Source organism: Anabrus simplex, chromosome 1, assembly GCF_040414725.1.
Source record: "Anabrus simplex isolate iqAnaSimp1 chromosome 1, ASM4041472v1, whole genome shotgun sequence".
In the NCBI taxonomy this organism is placed as follows: domain Eukaryota; kingdom Metazoa; phylum Arthropoda; class Insecta; order Orthoptera; family Tettigoniidae; genus Anabrus; species Anabrus simplex.
In genome coordinates this window covers 455,716,452-455,744,380 of record NC_090265.1, presented here as the reverse complement: position 1 = coordinate 455,744,380, position 27,929 = coordinate 455,716,452, and the positions used below count along the sequence as shown (strand labels likewise).

The 27,929-nt window shown below is 40.9% G+C and overlaps 1 protein-coding gene across 3 annotated transcripts in view; it reads left to right on the top strand.

Annotated features, from left to right (window-relative positions):
• LOC136856944 (rootletin) overlaps positions 1–27,929 on the top strand; it is a 523,875-nt gene that overhangs the window by 20,575 nt on the left and 475,371 nt on the right. The window lies entirely within an intron of this gene.

The window sequence follows — 27,929 nt, the reverse complement described above, 5'->3', positions numbered from 1 at the left end:
AAAAAAATCAATTTGTGTGACTATCGGCTATAACGACCTTGCTTGGCGGTCCCTTCGGGATCGTTATAACCGATTTCGATTGTACAGTATATTCTAAATAACCTGTTTGACTGTAAATACCAAATAACTGATTTCGAGTGTATATAGCCTACTAAATAACTGATTTCGACTTATATACTAAATAACCGATTTCGACTTATATACTAAATAACAGATTTCGACTGTATGTACTAAATAACCGATTTCGACTGTACAGTATTGCACCCGCCCCTACCTAACTGGCACCGGCATGAGATCTACAGGGTCGCTAACAGGTCATGAAGTAAGAAATAAATAGGCGCTGAACTAAAGTAAGCTTAGAGGCGTACAAGGGAGGAGAAGCGGGGCATATAACTAAAAATGAGAACACCTTCGAATTAAAATATTTGACTCACAAACCGGTTTATTGAACCTTAATGATAATGGGAAATGATGCATTAAACAACACTAATGAATTACATTAACATTTACAAATGCTTGTTGTAGGTTGTTTGTGGACCTCAGTCCGTTATACGTGATAGAAACGAGTACGTTATCGCGAAGCGATCTATCGTGACATGTAGCGAATGGAAACTTTATCATAACACTGAGGCTATATTATCGCTAACACATAAAACTAACATGCGTCCGACCACACGTCTGAGCAATCCCTATTCTAATAAGGACCTAAATTTCCCAATGAAATGACAAAAAAAATGAAAATGCACACATATGATACAACACCTGGGATCGAACCGACCCTCGCTATTCTAGGCATCGTCGAGCTGATGGACAGAACCACCACTGACCTTATGTACAACAACACATGACACAAAAAAAACACATACATGGTACATGATATGCAAGAAAAACACGTAAAAGGCACTTGATCTTCCTTCTGACACTGTAGGCCTCCAATGCCTACGTTGAGCATCGAACTGACAACCTCTTGCGATGAAGGCAGGGTCCTGTAATCCCTATCTAATTATACTGGTACAATTAACAACGATTCATTGGCAAACATTACCATCATCGGCCGGGTCGTGTGTTAATTATTTCACAGCTCTGCCGTGTTAGGTAGATCACATTATTTCGCCGTTCAAAGAAACCAACTTCCCTTTTTAACAGCCACGTCCTTCCTTCCTCCGCTTACGGGACATTCAGACAAAAAATACACGCTGGGCCAAGGCCAGGCGGTGATTCACCCTCCCCTAGGGGTCCACCCACATTAACAGGCGTAACATTCCCTTTTAAAAGGAAACTGTAACACATCACTCGGACGTACTTCCACAATAAACTGCGGTCTTAAAATGACTCGCGCAACTCACCTTAAAAGAAACACACATCTACCCAGCAGTATCATATCATTCTTACAACGCGACTCCCGTCTCATAAAGGTATTCTTTGCCCGATTGTTATTATTATTATTATTATTATTATTATTATTATTATTATTATTATTATTATTATTATTATTATTATCGTCGTTCTACATAGCTTACCCGCTACCTTACTTATACGTGGCCATCGCGCGGAATCTATACAGCAATTACAACACAATTAAGCACTCGCGCGGCAATTAACATCTGATTACTGACTGCTAATTAATCGATGGTCGGCACACGGCTACTCTATCGTCACATGGCAATACATGCATTAATTAATTACTTTTCACACGAATCGATGTTTAATACACTTATTATGATCACTTCCTGGTATATTTAATCACCACAACAATTTAAACTTATCACTCCTTATCTAAGTATTTCAAAGGGTGGAAATTGGAGGTTGTCACGTTGGCCGCTGGGTCTCGTAGTGACGTGCCTTTGCATACCGCAGTACTTACCGTTTTATATACCATGCACTTATCAAATTAATGAATACTCTAATAACTACTCTCACTGCACTCCCATAAACTAATTATTACTGGTCTTCTGACGCAAATAAACAACAGAATCTCCCAAGAAAGAAATAATTGAAAGAATCACTATCCCAAGCAAAGCTAAAGTATTATATTCCCTTAATTATATACACTCGATTACTCAGACCTGTAGTCGGTTTCCTAAGCTAAGAATTAATTACTACGCGCCCATTCCGGCGCTCTATTTCCACAGGACTACATCTTTAAATCCCTTATAGCGTCAGTTTACAATAAATATTCCCATCCCCTCTATGCATGCCAGGTATTAGAACTTTGTACTCATCTCTATCACATGGTGATGATGCCTCCGTCAACTCGGGAAGTCCATCCTGAGTTTACTCCTCCTCCATGGGCACCACGGTGATGATTTCCATTAATATTCCATCTTGAAGTTGCTGAGCCATTGTTTGATGATGTTGGAGCCGCTAACACTTAATCCTGCACAGACACAACGACACTGTTTAAGTCACACTCCGGTTGACAGCGTTCAATGTGAACGTCCGGTCACGATCTCCTATGCGACTACGTAAGATTCTTATATTATAGTAATCATAATAATATGACTTTCCACGTCACGGTTTTCCAAAAGGTTAACACTGGCGTCACAGAGATCAAACTAAACACTGTTTATGCAAATTGGATTATTTCAGCTTAAATAGGAATTAATTTCTATTGAACAAAGACCTAACGAGGGCTTAAAAGAGCGTAGCTGCGCCGTCAATGAACCGCAAACCCGGACTGACGCTTGTCCCGTTCTGCAGTAGTTTTTACTAGGGAGCGGTACCCCTTCCCCTAATTTGCGTAGCGCCTATTCCCGGCGTACTCGAGGTAAAATAGTGCGGGCGACCGGTGACCAATATCTAGTTGGTGCGATTTAGACATAACCACTCAATTATCCTTCGGTGAATCTCTTTAAATTAATTAAAATCTGTTCTGCTTCCCCTACCACACGGGGTGAAGTCCCGATCTCGAGGAGCTGTCGTGAGACTAAACAGATGGCCCCAGTACTTTTCCACGCAGAAACAACACAGTATTCTTTCTTCGGTTGAAAGTTATCACGGAAGAGGACATTAAACACTCTAAATAAATGTCCCAATGACATTTATCCCTTTTAAATCGGGAGATGAGCCCCTAATTAGAGTTTTATTAATTTTCTATCTCGTAGGTAATTAAGTTGGCCAGTCCGATTCCAAGATGGCTCCTATATTCCGTTTCGAAAAAGTTAGTTTCCCCTCATTCTGTGAGTCTTGAGGAGGGATGTCTTCTCCCGAGTGATGTCACAGGGAATCCCCATTCGTAACCCCTCCCGGGTCTAAGTTGGCTTGGCTTCATCTGCGGGGCCCCCGCTACACAAAGGGTAATACTGCGCAATAAGTCGCAGACAAAGAAATCTCGCAGAATAATTTTGAAATACACAATTTATCTATCTCAATGGTATGAATATTAATTTGTTTCGGTATGACCTCCATTAATGATATGTATATTAATCATTTTCAGCGTTCTTTCATTTTAATAGCATTGCGTGTGTAATTATGGAGATCGATATCAACCAAAGGTCCTTGGATCATGCCCCTGTCGGGTTCATATTCCCCTCTCCCCGAGAAGAAATGGGTACAGGCACTGGACACATTTCGTCGCTAAATATTCGATTGTCAATATCGATTCACAACTGGTTCCAAACCTTTGCTTTCTGGCGAAGTTCCTGGTTCTCTCTTTCTAAATAATATGCTATCTGACGCAATGCTTCTCTGTAGTTCTCCAGGTACTGACATTCTGGACATTCTTCATCCCCAAGATCACTCTGTGAAAACAAATTCTCCAAATAATTGACTTCTTCGGCTTCCTCATTTGGTCCCGACTCTTCATCTGACACGTCACGTCGATCTTCTTCTCCGTCTTCCTCATCGTCTTCTTCTTCCGTTGCTCCAAGTTCTTCAGCGTTGTCCACGTCTTCTAAGTTGCCTCCGGACGTATGGTACAACTTCAGATTTGACGCGTTGTAGATGGTTTCGGTCGCGCCGTCCATGCTTTGCACTTTGTACGCGTTGTTGTCGAGGTTCTGGATGACTCGGTAAGGACCGATGTACAGTTCAGCGAACTTGTGGTAGAACTTGTTAGGTGGATCAGAAACTGTTGGTCGTTTAACGAGAACAAGTTCCCCTACGCGCAGTGGTCGATGGTACCTCTTGTTACGGAGACGACGTAATCTTCGTTCTGCTTGGGCCTTCAAATGTTTTGCTGTCTCCTGTATGCATAGCTCAACCGATAGCCTAGGATCCTGCGGACATTTTAAGACCTCGTGCCATGGTCTCTTCGGAAAACTGTCGAAATGAATCACTGACGGAATTTGGCCAGTAGATTCATGGATAGTGCCGTTGATACTTTCTGTGATAACAGGAATCACGTCCACCCAACGCCAATGTTGTCTAGGACAGTAGATACGGCAAAATTTTGCGATTTCCCGCATTATCCGTTCTGCGGGATTTGACTCCGGATGCCTAATTGAACTTAAATGATGTTTGATGTTTAAGTTGTCGATGTCTCGCTTGAAGTTTCCCGATGTGAACTGCGACCCATGATCAGTGAGAACACATTCGGGCTTGCCCATACGTGGTATGATTTTAGTTTTCAACTGATTTATGACGGCTCTAGTGTTTGCCTTCTGGATTGGACAGAGAGTGACGAATTTTGAAAACACATCCACGCATACCAAAATGTATTGAAGCCCTCTCTTTCCCTTGGGAAGTGGTCCGTAAAAGTCTAAAGCGAACAGTTCCCGAGGTTTACTTGGCAACAACGGCTTCGGTTTTTGCTTAAGTAGGTATGGATTGGGTTTTACCCGTTGGCAAATGTCGCAAGTAAGGAGTACCTGCTGAACAGTTTTCCTCAAATTTTTCCAGATAAAGGTTTCCCGAAGTGTAGCAATCACTTTATCTCTCCCTGCGTGACCTGTAACGTGATGAGCGAGCCAAACTAAATCAACCTGCAGCGTCGTTGGAACCACGATCCTGAATTGCGTGTGGTCCTCGTCCACGAATTTATGCAGCATACCATTAAAAAATTGGTACTTCTCGGATCTTTTCTGAAGTTCACGGTATTCCTCCGTCCCTGGCTGTACTCTACGTTGAAGGAAATCGATCAATTTCTTCATTTCCGGACATTTCTGCTGTTCTTCACCCATAGTCCGCAGCCTTTCTATGATTTCGCGGTCCCCTTGTTCTATCAACTGTATTTGGTTAACCACGATAGGTTCCGGGTCTGGATTTCTACTGAGGGCGTCTGCAGTTACATTTGCCTTTCCGGCGCAGTGCTCAACTGTAATGTCGAATTGCTGCACAAACAAGCACCACCGGCTGACTCTCTCGCTTGTTAATGCAGATTTCATCATGAACGTCAGAGCTTTGTGATCCGTCCTTAACACAATTGGATACCCATAAATGTATTTCTTCCAATGGTTAAGAGCGGTCACGATCGCGAGCATCTCCAGTTCGGTCACGGTGTATTTCAACTCGTGCGATCTTAATTTGCGACTCATGAAGGCCAAATAGGTGATCCTCTGTTCGGGTTCAGGCGTCTCTTGATATAGGACTGCCCCAACTCCTATAATCGACGCATCAGTTTGCACAATAAACTTTTGCGTATAGTCCGGATATCCTAATTTTACACTATGGGCCAACAGATCCTTTGCTTTAGCAAATGCTTCATCGCAGGCGAGGTCCCACTTCCACCTATTGTTTTTCTTAAGGAGATCTTGTAATGGTGCAACTATACTGGTGTAGTTCGGACAATGATCCGCGAAAAAGTTACAAATTCCTAAAAATTGCCTGACATGTTTCACCTTCGTCGGCTTTTTGAAAATTTTGAATTGCCTTTAATTTAACAGGATTGGGCATAATTCCTTCTGAGTCGATCACATGACCTAAGAATAGGATACTCCTTTGGCAGAAATTAGACTTGGGTAGGTTCACCTTGAAGTTGTTCCTTTCTAAATCAGCTAATAGTTTATCAAGTTTCTCCAGGTGCTCTGGCAAAGTTTCTGATGCAATAAGGATGTCATCCACGTATCTCACCGTAAACTGTTTAACTTCGTCACTGAGGTTACGATCTAGTGCCCTAATGAGCGCTGACCCTGCTGTTTTCAACCCAAAGGGTAACCGGTTAAAAACGTAGGTTTGCCCATCAAACAGAAACCCGGTCAAAATTTTGGTGGCTGGGTCAAGTTCAACGTGATGAAATGATGATGTCAAATCAACTCCACTAAATAGTTTCATGCCCCGGAACTTCTTAAGGACCTCTTTTATACACGGGGCCTGGTCATACTCTGGGATTAATCGCTGGTTTATTGCTCGCGCGTCGAGGCAAACCCGCAACGAACCGTTGCCCTTCTCTACCACGACCAACGGATTCAAAAATGGTGTAGGTGATTTTGATATAATTCCGTTATCTTCCATCTCCTGTATAATTTTCTTCACTCCAGCGTGAAACTTTTCAGGTATCGGATATGGTCGTTGCCGGAATGGTTCCCAATTGTTGACGACTAAGGAATATTTGAAATTTGGAATTTTTCCTGGACGTGAACCAAATACATTTTCGTGTCTCTCTATGACTTTCTGTAATGCGCCTTTGTCTTCCTCCCCTATCTTCGCTTCGTCGATCTTTTCTTGGACTACCTCCGCCAATGATGGTCCTTCATTCTCCGCTTCTAACTTGAAAATCATCCCTTCAAACTCCTTGATCATCTCGTCCCGATAGGCATCCCAGTTTGGGAAGCAATCTCCTCCTTCATGCTTCAATTGTTCTATCTCCATGGTCCAAATTTTCTCCTCCCCGTGTTGTCCCTCGAAGTCGTTCAACCTTACATCTCCCTGAATTGAATCGTTCCTGAATCTAATTTCATTCTTGTCCATGTCAATGACCGCCTTGAATTCCCGAAGAAAATTAGCTCCAATGATGATATTATATTCCATTCTAGTCAGAATTATAAATGGATGTGATATGAGGTTGTTCCCGATTTCCAAATCTAGATAGGCCTGGCTATTGCACATAGTTGTGCGGTCCGGAATTATTCCTCGAACCTTAATATTCGAAATCGGAATGATTGGAATAGGTTGTTTCGATTCCAGTTCTTTAACTAGTACTTTAGATACCACGCTGACGCTCGCGCCTGTGTCTACAAGGCAACGAACCAGCAACTGGTTGACACGGACATAAATAACGGGTAACGCTCTAATTGGTTTTGGACATGCCTGAACGGGATCTTCAACGAGATCATCGGGCTGAACTATCCAAGATGCGATGGTCACGGACGTCCACGGTTCCCCCTTTGCGTCGGTAGTCCTCGAAAATCCGACTATCTCCTCACTAGGTTTTCCTAATTTTTTTTTAGCTGACCTCCGCCTCCACTTGTATATGGGGTTGCGCGGGGATCAAGATTACTGGCACGGTTCGCAGCATTATGTGCCTGTAGTTCGAGGCTCTCTGCCCCTCGACATTCATCCGACTTAGCAAACTGCTGCATCGAATCTTTCCATCTATCGTTTCCGGCCTGGGTATCTCGCAGATCTCTGACGTAACGGCGTGACTCATTTCTCCTGTCATTTAGGTCACCCCGATAGTATTCTCGCGGTTTGTTATTTTGTCGATCACGGTTACCCCAGTATGAATTGGGTGTTCTCTCGTAAGGTCGTCGCCCTCGTGCGCCGATCTGTCCGTGGTTGTACCTCCCTGACTGATACCATTGGCTCCTACCCTGGTCATGTCGATACTTCCATTGGTGGTTTTCCCACTTCGGTGATCGCCAATCCCTACTATTCCTGTTCTGGTTGCCTATCTGAGCATCAGTCTGAGTACTTGTCACCTGAGTACTCCGGTTTACCGACTGATCTCCCTCTCGAACGTTTAACGTGTTGACGGCTTCTACGTTTCTAGCTCGACCGTGCCCGATATGAGATGTCTGATCCAACTGTCTTAACACGTGCTCGGCTTCCACTGCCGTACGAATATTTGCCGCAATCAACATGCGCTGGACGTCAGCTGGGAATTGCTTTGTGATGGCGGTTATTAATTCACTTTCAGTCGGCGGGCTGTCCAGTTCGCGCATCTTCACCAGCTGGGACGTGAAATAATCGCAGAACCTTGTGGGTCCTCCCGAAGCGTACCTCCTCGAGTAAAGCTCTAACCTAAGCCCTTGCTGCGTGTCCAAACCCCAGTATTTTTCCAGAAATAGCTTCTTAAAGCCTTCGTAGCTATCAAAACAGTAGCGGAAAGCTTTAAACCATTCAAGGGCCTGGTCTTCCAAGAATTTTTCCACTACTCGTAATTTCCTATCCGCTGGTACCCGATGATCCGCCATGTAATCATCTACCTCGCGGAGGAAACTTTTTGGCGTAGTCCTAGTGCCTGGTTTGAATTTTTTTGGCTTATCGTCCGCCGAACGTAACAGGCTATACATAGGTAACGAATTTTGGCCAAGCAAGGTCGACGTCCTCTCGTCCATCGCCGGTAACTTATATTCTTCATTGCCAGGTAGTTGTTCCTTGAACAGACTGTATCCTAACTGGTGCGATCCGCTACCTAATTCCATTTTCTTCATTCCAGCTGTTTCCATTTTGAAATGTGGTTCATCCTGAATGTCTAATTTCTTCATTCCCTCTATTTCTTCGCGAAGTGCGTTAATTTGTTCTTCGTGGATCTCCAATTTCACCATCATTTTCGAGCCTTTCTCTTCGCTCCACTCGTGGATCTGTTTAGCAGTCTCTCCTACTATTTGTCCTGACACTTCCTTCCGTAACCTGGCAAAGGTTAGTTTCGTATCGGACTGCGCTGCTTGCGATACCGACGTAATCTTCTCGTCCAGGGCCTCGATTACCGCCAATGCTTTCTCCGTCCTTTCTTCAACGATCCTGATATTTGTCTGATTGTCCTCGACCTGCTCCCTTATCTCTTCGATTTTCGTGTCGCGGTCATTCGCTTTGGACCTGACCTCTTCCATTTCACCATTCAGCTGATCGATTTTCCCTTTGACATCCACGATTTCGCCATTCACGCGAGTTATGTCTCTCTCGATACTGGTCTCAACCTGATCAAGCCACTCAACTATTCCCTCGACCTTTATTTCAACAACGGCATTGAGCTGAGAAACCGCGTCGATTTTATCGCTTAGTTCCTTAGCCCCCTTTTCGCATTGTTGTTGAACCTCCTGAATTTTGTCCATTAAACTACTGCATTTCTCCTCGATCATCTTACTAGTCTCGGTTCGGTTTTCTTCCAATTTAACCTCAAAATGTGTTAATTTACCGTCAAAGTTCTCTAATTGGTCTCTGACCTCCGCACGCCCCTGCTTGCATTCATTCTCAAGCGTCTTAATATCGTCCTTCACGCTGTCCCTGATCTGCGCACTATTCTCCTCCATCTTATTTTCAAGCGTCTTAATATCGTCCTTCACGCTACCCCTAATCTGCGCACTATTCTCCTCCATCTTATTTTCAAGTGCCTTAAAGGCGTCCATCAAAGCCCGCATGGCTTCACTATCCATGTCGCTATCCTTTGAGATGACAGGACCCCCCTCGCTAACGTCGGCATCAACAATCCACAACGATATATAGTTATTATTTATTTTAAAGGAAAAGATTCCTCTATCCAAACTTTACGTTCTTCTAGCTTCAAACAATTTTTACTTTAATCATCATTGCAAATTAAGCCTCAAAAACGGCTATCATTGAAGCTGCCTAACTGCCTAACATCATTAAGGTTCATGAAATTTATATGGAAAGCAACGGGAAATATCCGAAAATGATTGTAATATTAGCCCTCAAATTCAGTTAATACAGTTGCCGGTTGACCTGTAATTCTAAAACTGGGCTCGATTTTAAATACCAACACCTGTGGTATAGTGCCAGTAAATCAACCCATGCCTTCAGCATTGAGGTCCTTCAAACACACAAAGTCATCAGAATCTCAAACTGAACCCATGAAATCAACCCACTACCACTTGAAAAAGAAAAGTAGGCGTGAGGTTACCTCTTCTCATCCACGGTTATACTAACGTAAAATATATTTCCTAATAGCAGGTTGTTTGGTGACGAAACACGCACCACTGGCTAATATCCGTGAATAGATATGCACTAAGAAAAAGCCACTATTCACTTCAAACCTCACTTATGGGAAATTCATTTTATTGTTTCCCCGGGATTCGAACTAATCCCCTTGAATTTTGGATACGCCCCTGCTTACGCGAATGTCATGGCTCTGCCCATATCATTGGACCGTGACTGTGTTCTCATCCATAAAACGATTTAAGATTGACATCAAGGTGTCACTTATTCAACTATAATGAACTGGGCCTCGCGTGGAAATGTCAGAAGCAGACATGGGTTACCAAATAATCGTGCCCACTCCTGGAAGCCGCACAAGTATGCCTTGCCTATTAATCACCACAACACGCCCCTATCTTCGCATTAATGGTATGCGATATGTGGGATAATTATGCGCCTATTAAACATGAAAATTCGTCCATTAAACCGTAAACATGTCCCACCTGGAGCGTCATTTTATATAGCCACACATTAGATGTCATTTTATATGGCGCTACATTTCCTACATCTGGGTAGCCCTTATTTACGGACATATCGAGCCCCCACAGTTCACTTACGCCCTTTTATCTGGCATCACGTTGGACGTGCCATTTTGTATATGTGCGCGTCACGTGGAAATGTCAGATAATATAAATATACGCGCCTATTTAACAGTAAAACACGTCCCACATTGGGCCGACATTTTGTATATGGCGCAACGTGTACAAGTCATGTAGAATAAATATACGCGCCTATTTATATACGCACCACGTTGGAAGCGCCATTTTGTATATGGCGCAACGTGTACAATTATCCTCCTCGCTATCGTGACTTAGGCCCCACTTTGGACGCGCCATTTTGTATATGCACCCGCCCCTACCTAACTGGCACCGGCATGAGATCTACAGGGTCGCTAACAGGTCATGAAGTAAGAAATAAATAGGCGCTGAACTAAAGTAAGCTTAGAGGCGTACAAGGGAGGAGAAGCGGGGCATATAACTAAAAATGAGAACACCTTCGAATTAAAATATTTGACTCACAAACCGGTTTATTGAACCTTAATGATAATGGGAAATGATGCATTAAACAACACTAATGAATTACATTAACATTTACAAATGCTTGTTGTAGGTTGTTTGTGGACCTCAGTCCGTTATACGTGATAGAAACGAGTACGTTATCGCGAAGCGATCTATCGTGACATGTAGCGAATGGAAACTTTATCATAACACTGAGGCTATATTATCGCTAACACATAAAACTAACATGCGTCCGACCACACGTCTGAGCAATCCCTATTCTAATAAGGACCTAAATTTCCCAATGAAATGACAAAAGAAAATGAAAATGCACACATATGATACAACACCTGGGATCGAACCGACCCTCGCTATTCTAGGCATCGTCGAGCTGATGGACAGAACCACCACTGACCTTATGTACAACAACACATGACACAAAAAAAACACATACATGGTACATGATATGCAAGAAAAACACGTAAAAGGCACTTGATCTTCCTTCTGACACTGTAGGCCTCCAATGCCTACGTTGAGCATCGAACTGACAACCTCTTGCGATGAAGGCAGGGTCCTGTAATCCCTATCTAATTATACTGGTACAATTAACAACGATTCATTGGCAAACATTACCATCATCGGCCGGGTCGTGTGTTAATTATTTCACAGCTCTGCCGTGTTAGGTAGATCACATTATTTCGCCGTTCAAAGAAACCAACTTCCCTTTTTAACAGCCACGTCCTTCCTTCCTCCGCTTACGGGACATTCAGACAAAAAATACACGCTGGGCCAAGGCCAGGCGGTGATTCACCCTCCCCTAGGGGTCCACCCACATTAACAGGCGTAACATTCCCTTTTAAAAGGAAACTGTAACACATCACTCGGACGTACTTCCACAATAAACTGCGGTCTTAAAATGACTCGCGCAACTCACCTTAAAAGAAACACACATCTACCCAGCAGTATCATATCATTCTTACAACGCGACTCCCGTCTCATAAAGGTATTCTTTGCCCGATTGTTATTATTATTATTATTATTATTATTATTATTATTATTATTATTATTATTATCGTCGTTCTACATAGCTTACCCGCTACCTTACTTATACGTGGCCATCGCGCGGAATCTATACAGCAATTACAACACAATTAAGCACTCGCGCGGCAATTAACATCTGATTACTGACTGCTAATTAATCGATGGTCGGCACACGGCTACTCTATCGTCACATGGCAATACATGCATTAATTAATTACTTTTCACACGAATCGATGTTTAATACACTTATTATGATCACTTCCTGGTATATTTAATCACCACAACAATTTAAACTTATCACTCCTTATCTAAGTATTTCAAAGGGTGGAAATTGGAGGTTGTCACGTTGGCCGCTGGGTCTCGTAGTGACGTGCCTTTGCATACCGCAGTACTTACCGTTTTATATACCATGCACTTATCAAATTAATGAATACTCTAATAACTACTCTCACTGCACTCCCATAAACTAATTATTACTGGTCTTCTGACGCAAATAAACAACAGAATCTCCCAAGAAAGAAATAATTGAAAGAATCACTATCCCAAGCAAAGCTAAAGTATTATATTCCCTTAATTATATACACTCGATTACTCAGACCTGTAGTCGGTTTCCTAAGCTAAGAATTAATTACTACGCGCCCATTCCGGCGCTCTATTTCCACAGGACTACATCTTTAAATCCCTTATAGCGTCAGTTTACAATAAATATTCCCATCCCCTCTATGCATGCCAGGTATTAGAACTTTGTACTCATCTCTATCACATGGTGATGATGCCTCCGTCAACTCGGGAAGTCCATCCTGAGTTTACTCCTCCTCCATGGGCACCACGGTGATGATTTCCATTAATATTCCATCTTGAAGTTGCTGAGCCATTGTTTGATGATGTTGGAGCCGCTAACACTTAATCCTGCACAGACACAACGACACTGTTTAAGTCACACTCCGGTTGACAGCGTTCAATGTGAACGTCCGGTCACGATCTCCTATGCGACTACGTAAGATTCTTATATTATAGTAATCATAATAATATGACTTTCCACGTCACGGTTTTCCAAAAGGTTAACACTGGCGTCACAGAGATCAAACTAAACACTGTTTATGCAAATTGGATTATTTCAGCTTAAATAGGAATTAATTTCTATTGAACAAAGACCTAACGAGGGCTTAAAAGAGCGTAGCTGCGCCGTCAATGAACCGCAAACCCGGACTGACGCTTGTCCCGTTCTGCAGTAGTTTTTACTAGGGAGCGGTACCCCTTCCCCTAATTTGCGTAGCGCCTATTCCCGGCGTACTCGAGGTAAAATAGTGCGGGCGACCGGTGACCAATATCTAGTTGGTGCGATTTAGACATAACCACTCAATTATCCTTCGGTGAATCTCTTTAAATTAATTAAAATCTGTTCTGCTTCCCCTACCACACGGGGTGAAGTCCCGATCTCGAGGAGCTGTCGTGAGACTAAACAGATGGCCCCAGTACTTTTCCACGCAGAAACAACACAGTATTCTTTCTTCGGTTGAAAGTTATCACGGAAGAGGACATTAAACACTCTAAATAAATGTCCCAATGACATTTATCCCTTTTAAATCGGGAGATGAGCCCCTAATTAGAGTTTTATTAATTTTCTATCTCGTAGGTAATTAAGTTGGCCAGTCCGATTCCAAGATGGCTCCTATATTCCGTTTCGAAAAAGTTAGTTTCCCCTCATTCTGTGAGTCTTGAGGAGGGATGTCTTCTCCCGAGTGATGTCACAGGGAATCCCCATTCGTAACCCCTCCCGGGTCTAAGTTGGCTTGGCTTCATCTGCGGGGCCCCCGCTACACAAAGGGTAATACTGCGCAATAAGTCGCAGACAAAGAAATCTCGCAGAATAATTTTGAAATACACAATCTATCTATCTCAATGGTATGAATATTAATTAGTTTCGGTATGACCTCCATTAATGATATGTATATTAATCATTTTCAGCGTTCTTTCATTTTAATAGCATTGCGTGTGTAATTATGGAGATCGATATCAACCAAAGGTCCTTGGATCATGCCCCTGTCGGGTTCAGTATATTTTAAATAACCTATTTCGACTGTATATAGCCTACTAAATAACAGATTTCGACTGTATGTACTAAATAACTGATTTAGGCTGTATATACTAAATAACTGATTTCGGCTGTATATACTAAATAACTGATTTCGACTGTATATACTAAATGAATGTCTACGCTCATACGGATCGGTGAAGTTGCCCATCATTCAGAAATACATCAATGGTTTCGATTGATTCTTACTGGAGGTACACGATTTCTCTGAATTTCTGTGGTAAACACGTATATTCACGAGAGCTACTGAAGTCACATATCAGTGGTGGGTTTTGTCGCATAACTCGATATGCAGAAGACTTGTTCGGATATATTTCTCAGAAATCTGAAGTAGTTCGTTTCAATTCGAACACCGATCTTTTTTAAGATCATTGGTAGTTATAGGAATGTTAAACACGTTTTATTACAGAGCCGTGATGCAAGCTGGAAACAGATAACTACATCCTCTCATGACAGGTGCCTTTGACTCATTAGTTTAAGATATAATGCATCGGAATGCTTTTGAGCTAACTGCATGTTTGGATCGTTAGCAGACATGTTAGAGAGATTTAAATAGCCACTGTTTCAACATTAGTGAACATTAGGAACATTAGTGCTTTGATTTCTCCTTCGTCTTGGCATTAACATTCACATGCAGCAAATGATGGTCAAGTTGCTCCAGTAACTTTCTTGGGAATCTGAAGTACAGTAACTTGTTTCGCTTCGAACACCGATCTGTTAAGATTATTAACAATATTATAGGAATGTTAAGTGCATTTTTATAGAGGTGGTTTATATAATTACGGTGAGTCTTGCTATATGGTGTGAAACGTTGACCCTCAAGAACATACCAACGAAACGCTTGAATGTCTTTAAAATATGGACCCACCGGAGAAAGATCAGGATTTTGTGGGTTGCTCGACTAACGAACCAGGAATAATTAGTGCTCAGTAGGGCAAGATCAAGTCAGGAACTCATTCGAACAATAAAGTGCCGCAAGATTTGTTACCTTCGCCAAATCATCAGAAATGAGAATTCTGAATCTTCAGAATTTTAATTTTAATTAATGATATCCTTTATTCAGGTATAGTCTTTCAATAAATGTCTTCTTTTTAAAGTATTTTCTAAATTTATTAGTTTCAACAGACTGATAAACCTCACAGTTATAAAATAAAAATGAAAGTGGAACTACTACACCCACTGCCTCAATATTCTGTTTTATAGACTACAATTTTGGAGTTAACTTGGCTATAATATCCAGATCTTAAGTCCCAAATACTTTTTCAGGCTAGAAACGATCACAGCAAGTTAGTCTTAAAGTGATTTATGTCCATCAGCGTGCACCACCTTCACTGGCTAAGTCATATGGGTTGTTCCGGGTCGTGCGCGCTGTAACAAGATCGCTCATAACCTGGTTCTCTGGCGGGTAATAAAACTGAACTGTCACCTCGAGAGCTCTTCAAATGTGGTAAAATCAGCCGCAAGTCTTACGAACTTGCACTAGGATCATTGATATTGGATGGAGCACAAGTGTTAGACCCACTAGATTTCTCGCTTCGTACGTGCGATGTGTGTCGAGGTTTAGGTAACATCGTCACCCTACGTTAGCGGAGCCACAAGAGTCTCTACATGTTACCTCTACCTCAAAAGGTATTTTAAGATAACATTAAGCAGGAAATACACTGAGTACTAATTGAAAATGTGAAGAACATAGACAATAGATTACGTAGTCATTATTTTCATAAATAAAATTCACATTTTGTCTTTACGTAATGACAATTAACATCTTTTTTATTAAAATATTTTCCATGTCATATAAAGGCCTTACAGACCACCATCTGGCATTCATTCCCTTAAATAGTTTGAAGTTGAACTAGCAAATGCATCATTTTCCCTTCAAGAACATTTACTAAATTCAACAATGGTGACTACCTAATTTAGTCTAAGATTAGTTAAAAATAAAAGGGCGATGTTCGTACAGTATTTTACATGCTTCCATACTTCATCACTAATATGTTGAATTCTTTAGAAGTTTATGAAGATATAAAATTGTATGTGATTGTTCACGGGTGGAGTTAACCCCGTATTTAAGACAGAGTTTGAGAACCAGCTGTTCTGTGATCCATCGTTTCATTTGCCTGAAACTGGAATAGGGAAACAACGGTGGGATTCGAACGCAGCTGTTCTCAATCCCGCTGCAGCTGCTAGGCTTCGTCATAATGAGCTACCCTGGCTGGTATGTACTAGTGAAAACTGAATTTCTCGTGATCACGACGGTAGAAGATGTGTTCTAGAGAAGGCTCAAAAAGAAAGAAAGAAAGAAAGAAAGAAAGAAGGAAATGCTTTCAATATTCATGTTTATTGAAAGGAGCAAGTTTGTAGTTTTAAATGGCCGTTATTATAGTGGTCAAAGCCGGATGACCTCGAGTTTTACGTGGAATTTTAGCCAAAGGGACTTGACTTTTCATATAAACAATTCCACATGCTTTTGGCCGGGGTTCAAATTGCGGCGAGAACCCAGTGACGATGTCATATCCCGAAATATTTTAGAGTTGTGCCATCAACATTTTACTTTTTATTCCGCAGGTCTAAGGCACATATCTCAAGGCATGAATCCAAATGGTCCCTGTGTTGGTATTCGTATCTATAAAGGACATTTTCCTTAAAGCGTATGACAAAAAATGATCCAGGGTGGCTCCAAAGATTGTAGAAATATCTGGAGTAAGCCAAAGAAGGTTCACTGTAGAGTACACACACCTAATAATAAGGAAGAGTGCTATTTAAATTACATCTTCCAATGAAGCTGCGTATCCTAATAGCACATGATTTACCCAATAATGCTCAGAACATTTTAGCAAGTGAGTAAAGGAACTGATGGACCTGAAAATTTTATGATGACTTTAACCGGTCTTCGCTTTTGCCACTTCATACCACAACTTTAATCTCCAGACCCGCATTGTTAGTGATAACATGTAGTTAATACACCACAGTATTATGTTTGGAGAGATAATTACGTTCCACCTTTGAAACAGCAGTCACCGCCTTCAGTCATAAGCAACCAAGTAAACTGAAAGATTTTACGTGGCTGTTGATATGTTGATCATAGTCGTGAGTGTTCCAGCATTACGTGGAGTTCGAACCACGGGAACCACGTTTTTATCTCTATAATACCTCATGCATTGACTGCGATATGAACCAAGCTCATCATGGTAGAACCCAGCAATGATGCTACACAGGTATCACGGTCATAATATTCATCGCCTTAAGACACATGTATAAGAATGGTACGTACGGCATGCCGTACTGCAAGGCAAAGAATTTGAAGACAGAACACAGTAGCTATTCTAAATACTTTATTCACCACGAAGTGTATTCCTCACAAATATAATCGAAGTAGGTAAGGGTTATTCTGCCCGAAGGCAGGTCCGAACCTCCGCAGAGGTGTTCCTGAGCCGGAGTTTACGTGCGGTAGTGTGGCCAGTTCCTTTCCGCTCCTCCATTCCCTTACCCCCCACCAACAGCGCGTGGCAACCCATCCAACTCCTGACCACGCCCAATGTTGCTTAACTTCGGAGATCTCACGGGATCCGGTGTTTCAACATGGCTACGGCCGTTGGCATATAATCGAAGTAATGAAATATTATTTCATTCTTATTTTACTTTCTCCTGCGTCGGAAAACTAGTAAAAAATTAAAATTCATTAAAGGCATGCTAAAACATTACTGTTAGTTCATCAGCCCACAGGCCGGTTGAATCCTCAAATAGCACCGCCAGAGGTTATGCGGTTATGGAGAAACCGCAAAACCCGATGGTGGCGCCAAAATGAGACATGATATGAACTTATAGAGCGACAGCAGTTCTTTTCATTCCCTTCTTCTTCCTCTTCTTATTCTTCTCCTCCAATCATATTATTTTTAATATTATTATTTTATACATAGGCATGGTATCATTATTGTATTTACGAAGCGGTATGTCATTTTATTTTTGTATATTATGTAGTACATAAAATATTTTAAGAACACATCAATTAGTTCATTATAGTAGTGTAGGAATTAGTCCGACTCGTTGGCTGAATGGTCAGCGCCCTAGCCTTCGGTTCAGAGGGTCCCGGGTTCGATTCCCGACCGGATCGGGGATTTTAATCGCTTCTGACTAATTTTCTGGCTTAGGGACTGGGGTTTGATGATGATGTTTGTTGTTTAAAGGTACCTAACATCTAAGGTTATCGGCCCCTGACTGGGTGTTTTGTGTTCGTCCCAGCACTTTCTTCCTCATATTCAGACACCACACCACACTACCAACCACCACAGAAACACGCAATAGTGATTACAACCTTCCATATAAGGTTGGCGTCAGGAAGGGCATCCGGCCGTAAAAGATGGTCCAACGAGCTCGATAGCTGCATTCTCTTAAGTGCGGCCTGTATCCAGTATTCGGGAGATAGTGGATTCGAACCCCACTGCCGACAGCCCTGTACCTTAACAACAAGCAATAAGTTTCAAAATTTTTGGTCGTCAGGGGGCGATCTAGTTACCGGAAATTGTACTCTCAGCTGTACTGTATATTATTATTATTATTATTATTATTATTATTATTATTATTATTATTATTATTATTAGTTGTAGTAGTAGTAGTAGTAGTAGTAGTAGTAGTAGTAGTAGCAACAGTAGTAGTAGTAGTAGTAGTAGTAGTAGTAGTAGTAGTAGTAGTAGTAGTAATAAGCCATTCTAAATGGATTCTTCGCTAACATTCGTTGTAAGCAATAGTAAATTATGGTGGCTACCATGATTATCACTCAGTCATCGTCTTAAGGAGTTGTTGCAGACCCCTAACAGTCTTTCCAATGTTCACTTGTAATCAGATGGCTATTACGTTTCCACTGTTTCATCAGCCTACCAAACACTGATTATCCTAGATGTTGCTGAACTACTGTCACATTCTTCGTCTAGGATGGACTTTGTTTTGTGTACCTCATGTACAGGTTGCTTGCGTTTAGAATCTATTACAGCAGTCGATTTTAAAACTGCCTGTGGTTACTGATTGATTACCTCGCATCGGGTAAGGGTACATCAGTCGTCTTGATAAAAAATACTATATTATAGGAAGTTGCAATGATTATTTTCCCAGGACAGCTAACGCACACGCTTACTCTCAGCCTAATATTATAACGTTGACCAGTTCAAACAAGTTTGAAAACATATTGTGATTTTATGTCTTGTGGGTTATTTGTAGTGTATTTGTAAAAAAAAGAATATATATAATGTCATAAATATTTTGTTAGAGTGCATTACGCTTGTTGAGAATACAAAATTGAAATAAACGATGGATTATGTCAAATGTGGTCGTAATCCTACGTCTACATTTCTCCTTCACGGCGTGATGAGGTATCAACTAGCTTGCGATGAAATGTTAGTACGTGCTGTAGTCAAGCTTTCCAGAAACCGCAATATTGACAAACGGGATGTGAACCTGAGTCTGTGTCGGTTACCCACAGAAATGTGGTTTTGTCATTGGACTCGGATATCTTCTCATAATATTTAAAAGGCCAGTCAGAGCTTGTTAAGACAATTCTGAGATGTTCCATACATCGACATGAAATTGGGTAAGAAAATTTAACTTCTGTAGAAGCAAAAGATAATCAAATTTCAGTGTAAGTGGTTTTTAGACTTCGGATTACAATAGTCTTATCCTGATAAGTTAAAAGAGATAGATTTGTGTTGTAGTTCAGCTCTACTGAAGATTCGGGACGAATGTTTTAGCCCGTTTAGATGTTGATTGTTTTCAGTGCTCTGTTAATGAATACCGAATAGCATCAGCGAACTGTGGTGGAGTCACTAGACACCATGGATGATATTTAAAGAAAGGGAAAGGGTAGTACTGACGCGGATTCGGAATTATTTGATAGGATAGTCAGCTATGTGGGAAACGACATGGAAAGAAATGTGATTGTAGCGGGAGATCTGAATTTGTCAGATGTCAATTGGGAAGGAAATGCGAACGACAGGAAGCATGACCAACAAATGGCAAATAAGTTAATATGGGAAGGACAGCTGATTCAGAAAGTGATGGAACCAACCAGAGGGAAAAATATCCTGGATGTGGTGCTGATAAAACCAGATGAGCTCTATAGGAAAACTGAAGTAATAGATGGTATTAGTGATCATGAAGCTGTTTTTGTGGTAGTTAAAAATAAATGTGATAGAAAGGAAGGTCTTAAAATTAGGACTATTAGGCACTACCATATGGCTGATAAAGCAGGCATGAGGCAGTTTCTAAAAAGTAGCTATGATCGGTGGAAAACGGTAAATAAAAATGTAAACAGACTCTGGGATGGGTTTAAAGAAATTGTTGAGGAATGCGAAAACAGGTTTGTACCATTAAGGGTGGTAAGGAATGGTAAAGACCCACCTTATTATAATAGAGAAATAAAGAGACTAAGAAGGAGGTGCAGACTGGAAAGAAATAGAGTTAGAAATGGCTGTGGAAGTAAGGAGAAATTGAAGGAACTTACTAGAAAATTGAATCTAGCAAAGAAGGCAGCTAAGGATAACATGATGGCAAGCATAATTTGCAGTCATACGAATTTTAGTGAAAAATGGAAGGGTATGTATAGGTATTTTAAGGCAGAAACAGGTTCCAAGAAGGACATTCCAGGAATAATTAATGAACAAGGGGAGTGTGTATGTGATGATCTTCAAAAGGCAGAAGTATTCAGTCAGCAGTATGTAAAGATTGTTGGTTACAAGGATGATGTCGAGAGAGAGGAGGAGACTAAGGCCAAAGAAGTAATAAAATTTACGTATGATAACAATGACATTTACAATAAGATACAAAAGTTGAAAACTAGAAAAGCGGCTGGAATTGATCAGATTTCTGGGGATATACTAAAGACAATGGGTTGGGATATAGTACCATATCTGAAGTACTTATTTGATTATTGTTTGGTTGGAGGAGCTATACCAGATGAATGGAGAGTTGCTACTGTAGCCCCGGTGTATAAAGGAAAGGGTGATAGACATAAAGCTGAAAATTACAGGCCAGTAAGTTTGACATGCATTGTATGTAAGCTTTGGGAAGGCATTCTTTCTGATTATATTAGACATGTTTGTGAAATTAATAACTGTTTCGATAGAAGGCAATTCGGTTTTAGGAAAGATTATTCCACTGAAGCTCAACTTGTAGGATTCCAGCAAGATATAGCAGATATCTTGGATTCTGGAGGTCAAATGGACAGTATCGCGATTGACCTGTCTAAAGCATTTGATAGGGTGAATCATGGGAGACTACTGGCAAAAATGAGTGCAATTGGACTAGACAAAAGAGTGACTGAATGGATTGCTATATTTCTAGAAAATAGATCTCAGAGACTTAGAGTAGGCAAAGCTTTATCTGACCCTGTAATAATTAAGAGGGGAATTCCTCAAGGCAGTATTATTGGACCTTTATGTTTTCTTATATATATAAATGATATGAGTAAAGGAGTGGAATCGGAGGTAAGGCTTTTTGCGGATGATGTTATTCTCTATAGAGTGATAAATAAGTTACAAGATTGTGAGCAACTGCAACGTGACCTCGAAAATGTTGTGAGATGGACAGCAGGCAATGGTATGATGATAAACGGGGTTAAAAGTCAGGTTGTGAGTTTCACAAATAGGAAAAGTCCTCTCAGTTTTAATTACTGCGTTGATGGGGTGAAAGTTCCTTTTGGGGATCATTGTAAGTATCTAGGTGTTAATATAAGGAAAGATCTTCATTGGGGTAATCACATAAATGAGATTGTAAATAAAGGGTACAGGTCTCTGCACATGGTTATGAGGGTGTTTAGGGGTTGTAGTAAGGATGTAAAGGAGAGTGCATATAAGTCTCTGGTAAGACCCCAACTAGAGTATGGTTCCAGTGTATGGGACCCTCACCAGGATTACCTGATTCAAGGACTGGAAAAAATCCAAAGAAAAGCAGCTCGATTTGTTCTGGGTGATTTCCGACAAAAGAGTAGCGTTACAAAAATGTTGCAATGTTTGGGTTGGGAAGAATTGAGAGAAAGAAGAAGAGCTGCTCGACTAAGTGGTATGTTCCGAGCTGTCAGCGGAGAGATGGCGTGGAATGACATTAGTAGACGAATAAGTTTGAAAGGCGTTTATAAAAGTAGGAAAGATCACAATATGAAGATAAAGTTGGAATTCAAGAGGACAAACTGGGGAAAATATTCATTTATAGGAAGGGGAGTTAGGGATTGGAATAACTTACCAAGGGAGATGTTCAATAAATTTCCAGTTTCTTTGAAATCATTTAGGAAAAGGCTAGGAAAGCAACAGATAGGGAATCTGCCACCTGGGCGACTGCCCTAAATGCAGATCAGTATTGATTGATTGATTGATTAATACTCGTATCATAATATCATCGTCGAAGTCGGTTGTCATCTGATGTGCTTAAGACTACCATCGGGGTGACCAATCAAGTCGGTTATTTTGGTGAAGTGCAGAGTTTAGTTTCCAGACGGCTTTAGTTTTCTCTCCATAAAGAAAATTTACATTTTGTTTGCGCGTTATGACAATGATAATTTTTTTAGATTAAAACAACCTTTCTTCTATATATATAAAATTGAATGTTGGTATATTTGTAATTAAGAGACTCAAAAACTACTAGAGCGATTTCGCTGAAATTTTCACAGTTTGTTCTTATTACATCTGAGAGGGATTATGAAGTGGTTTGAACAAAATCGTATAGGTAGTTTTATTATTATGAGTAATTTTATGTAATTTTATTAAATTGCAAAGCCGCACCTAGATTGAATCGACTTGATGGACAAATTGTTGCTAGGCGACAGCAGCTTACGCTATATCCTGATAGTCCGTTAAGAAATGCTGTATATAGGAGGATGGGAACACGTCACCATGGTTTATAAAGTACCATCCCTTGCTAGGAGCTTCCTTTAAAGACCGTGGCTGTTATTTGAAAATAGCAGTCCAGCATGCCGTGATCGAGACGTACTTTCAATATATAGGACCAACTTTGATAGGTCTGCCCAGTTTGAAGAATGTAGCTCTCTATTAGATGTGTAAAATATTTAAGAAACTGTGAAGCATATAGAATATCAAGAGTGGAATGACACGAATTATCACCCACTCCTAACGAAGAGCAACTCGGGGTTCCCACCGAGCAAAGGCGAGTCTATGTAATCTATCTATAGACCTATATACATCAATGTCATTGTACGCGGATATTTATGTATTACATCTCCTAAACCACTGGAGCGATTTCAACCAAACTTGGCACTTGTAACTTAGTATCAGAAGACAAACTTAGTGGAGCAAAGACACCACAAGCACCCTGAAGTGCGACAGGGGGAGGGGGCGAGGGGCTGACTATAAAATAGTCGAGAATAGTTTTGAATCCAAAGTTTTCGGGGTCAATGAGATGAATAGTTACACACCGGGTTTTCTGAAGTCCATATTCAGCACCCTCTGGGGTGGGGGGCGAGGGAGTAGTGACACATAAAAATAATCGAAATTAGTGTCGAATCCATATATTCCGTGGTTGCTGAGATGAATAGTGACACTCCGGATGTCGTATAGGTCCAAGTTAAGCTCCAACCGGCAGGGGCGAAAGAAGGGACGAAGAAATAAAAATGCCCAAATGACCATATATTATGGATGTTTATATGTTGTTCCAGCATATGTGTCAACTAAACTTGGTAAAAATATTACCGACTATCTGTAAAAAATACTGTGGGGTCAAGGCACCCCTAGAAGCCCTAAATAATTGGGCGAAATGTAATTATAACTAAAAACTACCTATATTAGTGTTGAATCCATACTTCTCTAGACTACGGGAGAGATTTCAACCAAATATGGCACACTTATGACTTACGTATACTTTCCAGGAGACAAACTGCGAGGAGGTATGGTAACCCTAGCACCCCTAGGGGTGGGTGGGGCTGAGATGTAAAAATAATCGAAAATAGTGTTGAATCCGTAGTTTTCGTGGTCGCTAAGAAGAATAGTGACACTCCGGACGTCGGTGAAGTCCATCTTCAGCCCCTATCGGCATAGAGATGAGAAGGAATGGAAAGGAAATTGCCCAAAACGACCGAAATTACGGATGTATAAGTGTTTCTTCCAACATAGCCCTCATATAAAATTGGTACACATATTTCTTACTGTAAAAAAATACTTTTGTGTACAACACTCCTAGCACTCCTAGCGGAGGTGGTGAAATATGAAAATAAACGAAAATGACTTATATTAATGTCGAATACCATCGTTTACGAGGTCGCTGAGTTGAACTGTGATACTCTGGATGGTTAAGTCTTACATACGGGTGTATGTTCCAGAATAGCTCTCAACGAATCTTGGTACACATATGACTTACCATCTGTAAGAATAATACTGTGGAGATAAAACATACCAACCCCCGCTGGGGGTGGGTAATGGGAGGAGATAGTATTTGAAAATAATTGAAAATAACCGATATTAAAGACTAATCCTATGTTTATGTGTCGCTGAGATGAATTGTGACGCTCTGAATACCATTTAAGTCCACGTTCAGCCTCCATTGAGACGAGGGGTAGAATGGGGTTTGATAGTAAATAGTCTAAAATGACCGAGATTAGTGTTGAATCCACTGCTTTTGGAGTCACAAGGCTGATTGGTGACAGTCTCACAGAGGGCTGAAATCGTGTAGAAAGGATCAAATACCTCCCAGTCAATTCGAGCTTCCACAAGAATAAAGTTTTACTTGACGATTAAATAATCGAAAACTTGAAATCAAACGCATCTAAACATCTCTAAAGCATCATAATAGATGTTAAAAATCAATATCGCAAAAAGGAATTCTATAAAAATTCACTACGCACATAACTATTAATACTAATCTTAAAAGTAAACATTCAAAAACCAATCTGGCAAGGCCGGGTACTACAGATAGTTATCATATAAAGACTGTAGAGACTACCATTTAAATTATCATGTTATTAATAGGGATCGCGAAATCATAATTATAAATAAATACTAAGTGTTAAATGACACTGCTTACGATCTGAAGAGTAAAATAGTCTTTGGTCTTAACTTAGAATATATATTGAAAATTAAAATCCACGGCCTGTTTCCATTCATTCGACCGGGTCAGGAATGGATGAATGAAGCCCCCATCTAGCGGCGAGGATAGGAATCGTGCCGGCTGCTGAAACCCGTCGCACGCCTCTGGGGCAATGATAAATGAATGACAGATGAAACGAAATAATATTGGAGAGTGTTGCTGGAGAACCGGAGTACCCGGAGAAAACCCTGCCCCGCCTCCGCTTTGTTCAGCACAAATCGCACATTGAATGACCGGGGTTTGAACCACGGTACCCAGCGGTAAGAGGCCAGTGCATTGCTACCTGAGCCACGGAGGCTACTGTAAAATAATAATAATAATAATAACAATAATAATAATGTTATTGTCTTTATGTCCCACTAACTACGTTTACTATTTACAGAGACGCCAAGGTGCCGTAATTTATGATGATGCTTGTTTTTTAAAGAGGCGTAACATTTAGGTCATCGGCCCCCAATGACAGAATTTAGCCCCGCAAGTTTCTTATACGTGCCAGTAAATCTACTGACACGAGCAAACATAATTTGAGCACCTTAAAATACCACCGGACTGATCGAATTTGCCAAGCGGGGGTGAGAAGGCCAGCGCCTCAATCGTCTGAGCCAGTCAACTCGGCTGACTGTTATTGGGATACGTTCCATCTCTCCTGCTTCTCTTCTCCGCTAGATGGCATTGCTGCTACAATTGTGTAAACCTAACCCGTCAATGACGGTACGACAGCCAATGCTGTATGCGCTTCGGTACAAACACTATTGGCTTGAATATGAAACTTTTGCCATCATGAAGTCTGCTAAGGATAACTTTTAGTATTATTTTGGTCAATTAAAACGGTTTTCTCTATCTGCTGCTGTATTTTCAAGGAGAACTTCAACATGTTTCACCGGATAGCCTGATGTGCGATTGGTTGTAAGACACTGGAGACGTCAGGACGTGTGTGACGGATTGTGAGCTCTCTTATTGATTGCTTTCCCCTGTGCAGCAAGCAACCCTTGTGTCGCCTCGGGCACGTCATTGTTCTTGCTTCAGTGCACCAACCTCAACACTCGCGTCTTATGTCCGGATGAGATACAACCAGCTCAGGGTGATGACGTCTACCGAATGACGAGACTTTTCAAATATATGTGACATTGTTGCTTCCTTTTAGGGGCTTTGAACAATGCATCTCTCAGTACCGTGTGGTTACCTGCATGTGATTATGAGTTATGACTGAATATTCCACGCTATTTCCAGTATGATACCTGCTAAAAAGTGTGTAACTCTTGTTGTTAGCTGGTTAGTTGTTTTAGTTATTTCATTCGGAGATTATGGACTCGTGGTCGGTAGTTATGAAGTTATTGCCCGAAAGTTGTTTTCAAATAATAATAATAATAATAATAATAACAATAAGAAGAAAAGCCCAACCTTCGTAGGACTGATAAAGGCCAGTACTATCGCTGAATGATCAAGTGAACTCTTTTGAGATTCTGAAGGTGAAATACCGAGAAACAAGGGCTATCCACAGTCTATAAAAATAAAACTTCACTGATAAAACTCGAGAAATTATAGTAACTTTTCAGAAATGAATAAGACATGTTGCTGTTTGTCCTCCCTGCTGTTTATGTAAGCCAGAATGTGTACTAAGGAAATCAAAGAAAAATTTGTACTAGGACAAGAAATGAGAAATAAAAAAGATTTGCCGATATTTTTTTGCATTTTTTTCTGAGTCTGCTAAAGATCTGAAGAGTACGAATGTGAATGAAGAAGTCATTAAACGTATGGATAGATATCTGCTAGTTGCAGTTAAAAGGGCGAATTTGAAAGTGTGCCTTTTACAGTCGATTACAGAATGGAAGGTTGAAGGCTAAAGGGAAGAGGGCGAAAAATGATATCGCGGCTACACAACATACAGCATGCCTGCACAACCGGGTCTAGCGGGCAACGTAGACATTAAGGGTAGGCTCGGGGCATTTTCTTCAGGCTGTGCCTTTTCCTCTACTGCTCCGTCATTGCCTTCTTCGCAGCAGTAACAGGCACTCTTTCTCCATCAACCGAATGCAAGGTCTACAACTCTACAGCGACCGGAAAATCCAAGAAAAATATCGTCTATTTTGCGAAAATGTTCTCGACTTCTATCCATCCTTTTTTAAAGGAAACTTTCTGCATTTAAGGCCTGTTCTTCCATGTCTGACGTTCGCTTCAAACACTGTCCGAGTAACCAGTCAGCAGAAACTGACTCCTAATATTGGAAACCTCACGCAATATTTAAAAAACTCCACACCTCCTGAAACCACCTCGAATAAATATGTGAGAGATACGTTAGAATTTTTAAATTGCGTGCCGTTTTGCATTTTATTTACGGTATTCTTTTGGGCTCTAAGAGATTCATCAGACTTCTTTAAATATATGTTCATCACTAAATAAGCCTCTGTCTCTAAATTAAGTAATTAAGATTGTAGTACAAAACTAATCCTATTAAAAATGTTCATTCTCAACCATGAGGGGGCCAGATAAAGGGGAACAGAACACCCTCTCTCTGGCCAAGACCTCTTGCAATGTTCAGTATATTGTTGAACTACTTATACATTCGATATTCACATGAGTTTGTCATTGAGTTCGGCCTGAATGAAAATAATTGCCGTGACATTACAATCCAGTATTCGACTTCTCAAACATAATTACTCTAGTTTCTCTGCATTATTTCGCAGCTT